Genomic DNA, 9,556 nt, shown 5'->3' on the forward strand with positions numbered 1-9,556 from the left:
AGACCTTTTAATAAAAAGGACTACAATTTCTAAAAATAATTCAGCCTTATGTGGTATTTGAAACCTTAAGACTGTGTGGTTACCTGATCCCAGCTCACAATATATATATATATATATATATATATATATATATATATATATATATATATATCTATATAGATAGATAGATAGATGTAGGTCTGGCTTAGAAAAATTTATTTTGTCTTCTTTACCGTTACTATTTGTTTCAGAATGTAATGATAATGTAATAATGGAGAAAATATTTTTTCTTTTTTTTCATATTTTTCTATTTTGTCATGTGATTGGATGACTAGTTTGGCTTAAACTATGTATCTTGGAATATGTTAACTTGTACAGAGTAAAAACTACCTGTACATTACCTGTAACCCCCTAATTTTAGATTATGGTATACTGTGCAAAAATACATCGACGAGGATGGGATTCGAACCCACGCGTGCAGAGCACAATGGATTAGCAGTCCATCGCCTTAACCACTCGGCCACCTCGTCTTGCTATGGAGTTGGTCAGAGTGAAGACAACAAACCTGTAAACCCTATGAGCTCCTCTATGCCCCCAGGGCAGGAAGACGCCCTGAAGAAGATCCCTAAGCCAAGTGCGGCAAGCCCTGTCTGGACTTGTCTGTGTTGTCTGAGGAAAGTTTTCCAGAGCACGGCTTTCCTGGCTTTGGCAGGGAGATGTACGTTAGTGCTTAGGCTTGTCTGAGCTGGTGAAGTATAGGCCGGCAAAAATTCCCACAGAAACTCCCCAAAATCTTGTGGAAATCCTTCCCAGAAGAGTGGAAGCCGTTATAAGTGCAAAGGGGGGAACAACTGCATATCAATGTCTGTGTATTTAGAATGTGATGTCATCAAAGTCCCTGTTGGTGTAATGGTCAGGCGTCCCAATACTTTTGTCCATATAGTGTAACTTGATACCTGATCTACAACAACAAAACAGAGAACAAGCAACTTGCCTGCAGGAGGCCGAGGTTGGAAACAAATAGCTAGGGAGGCCACGTTAAATACTGGACAGTCAGACACAGAAGGAGGAAACAAGAACAAAACAGGTCCCAGGTCGTGGGAGCGGGGTCTAGACACGCCCCGCTCCCCGCCCATTTTCCCTTTCAATGGGGGTGTTTCCCGCTACCGTCAGCGGGAACGCCCCCGACTTCAGCGGGAACTCCCACTGACGTCAACGCGATCTACCCAGAATGAGTTTGATAAACATAGAAAAAGTCAAAAGAGTTATGTGAACATTAAAAATACCAAACACAATATAACAAAAAAGGCAATAACAGCACTTATTTCACTACAACTATGTGATTGATCATTTTAAGAAGAACTTTAAAAGAAGAAATAACCTCTGTATGTCCAGTGTTCATTACATGAAATATTACATTTGTTTTTATTTTAATTGAACTAACGTAATGTCTACTATGTTTAAAATAAAACTATATTGTACATTATATGTAATATGTTAGTCTTCTATTTTGTTCCTGATTAAACTAAAATTCAGTGTCTGGATTTCAATTGCCTCTCTCTTATCAGCTAGTCCAACATGTTCATTGGGAAAATCAGGTCTAAAAATTTCTAACCGTGTTAGAAGTACAAAGTACATAATTTGCGTCCAAACCGAAATATGTTTAACGGGAACAATGTGAAAGGTGAAAGGTAAAATCCCTGAATTTGTGAACATTTATCACTATATATATATATATATATATAATTTTAAATGTAGCTGGGGTGCTGATTTTGAAAGTAACATGCGAGGATATGCAAGGTCACAGTAAACTCTCTTGCCCTCACCTTTCAATTGTAAAATGTAAAGTCGTCGGCACTAGCAAGCCCTTGCAAAAAGCCAGGTTAAACACTGTAGAGTCAGGAATGGAAGACTGAACTCAGAACACAGTAACAGGGTCAAAGCAAATAAGTTGTTTTAAGTTGTAACCTCTATCATGTTGATTAGTATTGCTTCAGACCTGATGAAGGGAGGATAACTCTCGAAAGCTTGTCTTTTTAATATTATGTTAGTCCAATAAAAAAGGTATCACCGCATACTCTGCAATACTCTATTTTTTGACATCGAATATATATATATATACCCTTTTTAGCTGATGGACACTCTAGGGCTCACAAACAGAAAAACTTATATAAACTGAGATTCCATTTACACAATAATAATAATAATAAAAATGCCCTGTCTGACCTACATTTTGCTGATCGAGAATGAGCAGACAGAAATATTCACTACGTTTATCTGCCCTTCCAGACCTGGCTAAGCCAGGCCCAGGAAAACCTCCCGCAGAAAACACACACACACAGCTCCAAGCTCGTATCGACCTTAATTTGCTTAGGGATCATCTTTTCAAAAAACTCCCCTTACCATGGGAGGACATGAGAAGTTTATCTCCACTTAGCAGGCTTTAAAGACCTTCTCCTGCATCTGTTGCAGGCGTCATCAAAATCTTGGACTGAACGTTCGAAACCCAGCATGGATTTCCAGTCTGTTACTAGCTTAAGGGGGAATTGAACAATGGCGTACCCTGCACTACAGCTGATGCACCCAGCATGTACAGCCTCTTTTGAATTCTATGGTTTTACATATCAGGACATAATAACAATGGTGTGTTTCTAAGCAGGTCTACAAATTAGGTAAATACAACCTCAGATGAACAACAACACATGACATATTACATTGTGTTATGATTTATTTAACAAAAAAAAGCCAAAATGGAGAAGCCATGTGTGAAAAACCAAGTACATTTTATGCTTCAATAGCTTGTAGAACCACCTTTAGCAGAACTAAGTTGAAGTAGTTATTGTATGTTTGTATGACTTTATTCGTCTCTCACATCCTTGTGGAGGAATTTTGTCTCACTCTTCTAATGTTGCTTCACTTCATTGAGGTTTGCGGGCGCAGAGCTCTCTTAATCTCCCGCCACAGCATTTAAATCTGGACTTTGACTGGGCCATTGCAACACATTGATTCTTTCCTTTTTTAGCCATTCTGTTGTAGATTTGCTGGTGTGTTTGAGATCATTGTCCTGTTGCATGACCCAATTTCAGCCAAGCATTGCATTGTTTTTGTATGCTAAGGTGACATACCTAGACATTTTGGACAATGCTATTTTTCCAAATCTGTAGGAACAGTTTGGGGAAGGCCCTTTTTCTATTTCTGTTGCCCAGCGCACAAAGCAAGCTCCATAAAGACATGGTTGCATGAGTTTGGTGTGGAAGAACCTGACTGGCCCACAAAGAGCCCTGACCTCAACCCCATCTTTGGGATGAACTGGAACGTTGATTGCAACGCAGGCCTTCTCATCCAACATCAGTGTCTTACCTCGCAAATGCTCTACGGGATGAATGGCCAAAAATTCCCACAGAAACTCTCCAAACTCTTGTGGAAAGCCTACCTGGAACAGTGGAAGCCGTTATAGAAGCAAGGTAGGGACCAACTACATATTAATATCTATGTATGTAGAATGTGATGTTGTAAAAGTCTCAGAGATACATTTCAGTAAACAATTTGTTTACTGAAATTGTTCCATATTGAATCTCATACATTTGGGAGATGTCAACTTGACATCAAAGTGCACAGGTGTTGACTCCACCATACCTGGACATTAATTTCCATATTCACTCAACAGTCCTAATCTGGGCCTGAATGGGGTGTCATATACAGAATATGTCCGACTGAGATCAAAGTTCAGAGGTGTGAAACCCATTTTGCTTGGGTAGCTATGGATGCTCCCTTTGATCTCCAATCCACATTTCTGTTTCACCCATATATAAAATGTCCAGATGCAATGGCACCCATCATTTCTAACAAAACCATCACCGGCAGACAGCAATGAACAACGACACTGAGTTGGACGAAATCATTTCCACCACCCTCTCTTTAGAGGAAGATTACAAAGGACCACACCTTACATGGGATCGAGACGATAACACCACTAATCTTGGCACCGTTCCTGATATTATTTTCCAAGGTACCAGGAAAGAAGATCCTCTTCGGGATTCACGGATCCTACAAGACACATTGCTGGAACTTTACTCTCTCTTGAGAATTAAATGTGAGAATCAGACTAGCAAAACCCTGGATCCCGACCTCCCAGAAGAAACCATTATTGTACGACTGGAACGGGACACCAATCACCGTCCTTCTAAAGGCATCAAAAGTAAGTTCCCATTCTATATCTCCATCAAAGTATTTAAATTACTTTGATATCTACGTTATATTAAATATATTTAACAAATGTAAGTCATTATGTTTAATGCTCCTGGAAGATCAGTGCTGATGTTTTCTTCTTGTTCTGATCCTAATAGGACCAGTTGGTGAAGACATTCAGGACGGATGTAAAACGTCAAGGAGAAGAACCAACAGAAGGACCATTTACAGCAGGGAACAAACCGACTACCTACAGAATCACTTTGATCTGAACCCTTATCCAGACTTTGTGAGCAGACTTCAAATATTTAAGATAACTAGAATCCCAGAACCCAAGATACAGGTAGACTTTATTCCAATTTCATAAACTATTCTTGCTTTTTTTGACTAAATATAAACTACAAGACTCAATGGGCTAACTACATAATTTAGAATAATACATTGTATATATTAATTTTATATTGCAAATATATAGTACATTAACGTGTAATTCTTGTTTCAGATAATTAATATTGTTTTGCAATGTGTCTAGGTTCCACTCATGGTCCTCACGCTTCTTCACTTATACATAAACTATATACATTATATATAATAATAATTGGTATGCTTAACAACGTTGTCGCTTTTACAGGTCTGGTTTCAGAACAGAAGAACAAGGCACTTACTGAAATCCAAAAAGGAATCCTAATGTGTTGGGGAACCAAGAAATTCCATATTATTGGAGCCATTCCACCCAGAATAAGTCAGAAAAGAGAAGACTAAACAGTTTCTTGAAGAATAACTAACTGATGAAATGATAAAACAAACTGAATGACATTAATAGCACTTATTTCAGTACAACGATTTTTATTAATATGTCTTCTTATAGAAGAAATTACGTTTATTTATTTGGGATATTAACAACAGTAAATGCTTCACTGGTATTAATGGATTTAAAGTACTATTTTACTATGTTTACATTATTGTATCTTGTTTATTATGTATACTAATTTTCTATTTTGCTGTTGAATAAATTAGTAATTTAATATCTGGATGTTGTTTGTTTCTTGTCAGTCATTAAATATGTTCATCGGGAGAATCCAACCTCAACATTTCTAAAGGGAAGGCATGTAAAATAAATATTATAAATAAATATAAATAATATAAATATAATAAAGAAAAAGTTTACATCGATATGTCTTGGGGTTGTGTTTTTTTTTGTACATATACCATAATGTGCACATATTTTTTTGGTGTATCAGTATATGAAATTGCACATTATTGTTATTGATTTATTATTATTGTTTTAATTTATTGTAATTAAATTTTTTTTTATTATTGGTATTTTATAACAAAAAATGGCTATAGGTGAATATCGGGCTTCAGTTTTGTTCTAAACTTAACCCCTGGTTGTGCCATCCATTTCTTGATGCACACAATGTCTAATGACCTGGGACCCCCTAAATTCAACCATAATTAGATGGAGACCAACTTATATTGCTATGGCAAATGTTTAGTAAATATGTACAGGTAATAACGAAATTAGGAATAAATAACATACAATCGTGTCATAATATACAGTATTAAGGAAAGTAACAGTTAGTAAGGAATCCTCATAAAAATGATAAAGTCAATCGGATTCCTGGTCAAGTAAATGGTTAATGCCCAAACCAGTTTTCCTGACTTTGAACAGACGCCATAAAAATACAACGAGGAAATAACAAGAAGATATCCTTGTGAATCATATGAACCGAATCTTTATTAAAATGAAAAATCACTAAATTATGACTTATGAAAATGAAATATTTTAGTTAAAAAAAATTGCTATCGGCTCACTTAATGCTAAGAACATTTTTGTAGCAAATATTCATTTTAACGTTAACCGCAGTGCTGTCATTGAATTAAAACTTTACATTTCATGCCATTTGGTATCAAAAAAAGGAAAAATCTTCTGTGGTTTGTAACTGCAATATATAAAATAACCACTATGAAAATACTTCGGGAAATATATTTGTAACTAAATGCAGGCTAATTTTTTTTTTAATGTATAAAAATGTAAAAAAAAAGGCACCCAGAATTTATTCTACCTTAATATTCATAACTAGAAAAAATGATTTAACATCCACAGAGTGCTAATATTTTATTAACAGAAATAATTGCCAGCAGATCAGACTAATTTGGTTCATCTAGTCTGCATCTCAAAATTTACGATAAGAATATAATTTTTTTTATTATATATATATATAAATATATATATATAAAAAAAATTTATTTTATATATATATATATATATATAATAAATGCTATATATATATATAATATAGATACTGTATATATATATAATATATATATATATAATATAGATATATATATATAATGTCTTAACTAAAATATTGACCAATAATATCTTGCTAATTCAACTTTTTTTAAATAATCACCCAAATAATAATAACCCAAAATATACATAACATATGTAAAGCCTGACTTTATTTGGTTTAGAATGAGGTGTTTTGCACAGAGAAAGGTCCAGTTGATATCAAAGGAATTCCAAATTCTTAGGTGTTACCTGTAGATACATTTGCATATTAACTTGCACATTGATATTTTGGATCTGAATTATGTATATTATAAGAGAGAGTGTCCAGGTAAGATCAAAGTAGATCAAAGTGCAGAGGTGCTAACCCCAGATACTATGGGGCTCCCTTTTTATTTTCAATATACATTCAGGGTATACCCACAATCCCCCATATGTATAAATTTCCCCCGAAAAAGCCAAACTCTTCATTCTAGCCAGAGATTTACCAGAAGGCAGCAATGGACAGCGATCTTGAGTTGGAACAAGTCATCTCCACTGCTCTATCTTTAGAAGAAGACTATCCAGGTCTACATCTTCCATTTAGAGACAACAAGAAGACCCATCACGCCGACCTTCCTTTAATATTCCCTGATATCTCATCGAGTAAGGGCAGAGAAGATCCTTTACATGAAATGAAGACCACACAAGAGACACTAATAGACCTTTACTCCATCTTGGGGATTCCGTATGAGATTCCGACAAGCCAATCAAGTCAACCATATTTACCAGAAAGAATGTTTGCTATGACTCTGGGAAGAGACTGCCAGAGATCCAACGGCATAAAAAGTGAGTACATTTTCTACTGGTCGACCACATTTAAAAGTTGTTAGAATGTTTGAGTTTTATATAAATGTTCCTGTTTATTTTTATATTTTTATATAAATGGCCCTTCATTAATGTTTTTTTTTTCCTTGATAATGATAGGATCATTGGATGAAGACAATATAGAAAGGTGTAAAAGGCATCGATCTTTGACTGATGGTCCTCCGACAGCAACGTCAAGGAGAAGAACCAAAAAGAGGTCCATTTACAGCATGGAACAGATCATCTACCTACAGAATCAGTTTGATCTGAACCCTTATCCAGACTTTGTGAGCAGACTTCAAATATCGAAGATAACGAGAATTCCAGAACCCAAGATACAGGTAAGCATCACATTTCATTTTGTATTTTTTTATTATTTATTTATTTAACAATTGTTGTAAGAGTAAGTTGTATTATTTTTTTTATATTTTTTTCTTATTTCTTTAATATTTATTTTAATTATGTTGTGTTTTTTTTTATTTATTATGATTTAATAAAAAAAAATAGCTGGCCAAATTAGTTCTTGCACCTGTAGAAGAGTAAATACAATACATACAAAAAATACTATACATCATTCTATGTCCCATAGGCTACGCTGCTTTCTTATTGGCTACAATTCAACACACGCTCTATATATATGATATCTAATCATAAGTATTCTATTTTCACAGATCTGGTTTCAGAACAGAAGAGCAAGGCATCTCCCGAAACCCGCAAATCTGCAAAAAAACACAACAAACGTAAACTGTTGATCGTCCCTGAGAGAAGACCAAATGTCTCCAGACGGTTTATGTTACAAGCACCAATATCGAAAGCACTTGAAATAGAATATATCGACAAAAAGACCTTATTAGCACTTTGTATTTTTTTTGTCTATTTTGCACTTGTTTATATTATTTAAGAAAGATGTAATAAAAAAATCTGTATTTCCTACCGAAATGTCAATAAAACATGTTTATTGTAAAAAGATCTGAATCTTTTTTCATGGATGACCGTAGATGTGAGTTTTCAATGGGGGGGGGCGCGATAGAAAGACCAAACCAAGACTAAATTTGAGCATAGGGAAAGTGATTGCTGTGCACCGGTGTACCCTCATTCGCTCTAAAATATATCATAACCATGCCGATTATTTTCTGGTTAGGTAAAATACCTTGAACCCTGACTGTTTTAGATCAGATACAACCAGTTTTAGTATATGTTTGGCTTTAGCCACCAAATTTTGACCCAAAGGAACCAAAATGAGCATTATTTAGGCACAAAAAATCTTGACCGTACAAAGAAAAGATAAACGATAAGCAATTTATCAATGCTAAAACTCCATTTATACGAATGTTATAACAGAGAATTGAGAAGTTATAAAAAAATATAATATAAAACTTTTCTTCTAAAGCGCTCCAGCATTTTGGACGAAGCGCGTCAGAAGTAACTACCCCCCCCGGCTGAGGGACTTTTGGGTTGTGTCCCGCTGGACACCAACGGATGGTCCGGCTCACATCAGAATTTTTTTTCATTTTTGATTTTTATGCCGGGTTGGGATTTTTGTCTTTCTCTTTATTTACACCAATAACCAGCAAGAAATCTGAAATGTTCAAAGGAAGGGTAAGTCTTTCTTCCAGCCAGTCGGCAGCTGGATAAAATACTCTAGCACAGGTTCTCTTGTTTGGATACATCCTCCAACCACTTGAGGGCGCTGATGCACTGGGCTATATCTACATGCTCTCCTGGAACCAGCAGAAAATTCTCAATCCAGTTATAGAAGAAATTACTTTTAGATTTGTGCAATTCCTTCTTTTTCGTCCGATACCTAGACAGAAGAACTTCTCACTGGGGTAGGGGGTAATTAAATCAACTTGGAGGGTATAGTCCCCAAGCACACCCTCCTCTCACCATTGACAATAGTTCAAAAGTTCAGACCTCAAATATCAGAATGACCAGAAAACACACCTCAAACCCAAATAATGATATTTAATTAAAGAAAAGCATTAAAGATATAAATTATACAATAACCATCTTTTGATCAAATTTCTTCACTCTGGCCTGCAAAAAAGGCAATAAACCTCAAAGGAAAGATTTAGGTCAGCTTCCAAAATCATTTTGTCCAAATCCCACTGTTTTCTACTTGAAAAAAAATTATTTCGGACATTTGTGTTTTTGGCAACATGTTGTATAGGTGTTTTAATTGTATTTTTTTAGGATATTTTTTTGAATTTTTTCATATTGCTTTATTCAACCTTGAATTTTAATTTTCAA

General features: G+C 35.2%; 1 non-coding gene across 1 annotated transcript; it reads right to left on the reverse strand.

Moving 5' to 3' along the window:
- Positions 1 to 427: 427 nt before the first annotated feature.
- On the reverse strand, positions 428 to 509 carry TRNAS-GCU (transfer RNA serine (anticodon GCU)). Its single transcript has one exon. It is a non-coding gene; the product is annotated as a tRNA-Ser (tRNA).
- Positions 510 to 9,556: the final 9,047 nt, after the last annotated feature.

Source organism: Spea bombifrons, chromosome 4 (genome assembly GCF_027358695.1).
Source record: "Spea bombifrons isolate aSpeBom1 chromosome 4, aSpeBom1.2.pri, whole genome shotgun sequence".
Classification (NCBI taxonomy): domain Eukaryota; kingdom Metazoa; phylum Chordata; class Amphibia; order Anura; family Pelobatidae; genus Spea; species Spea bombifrons.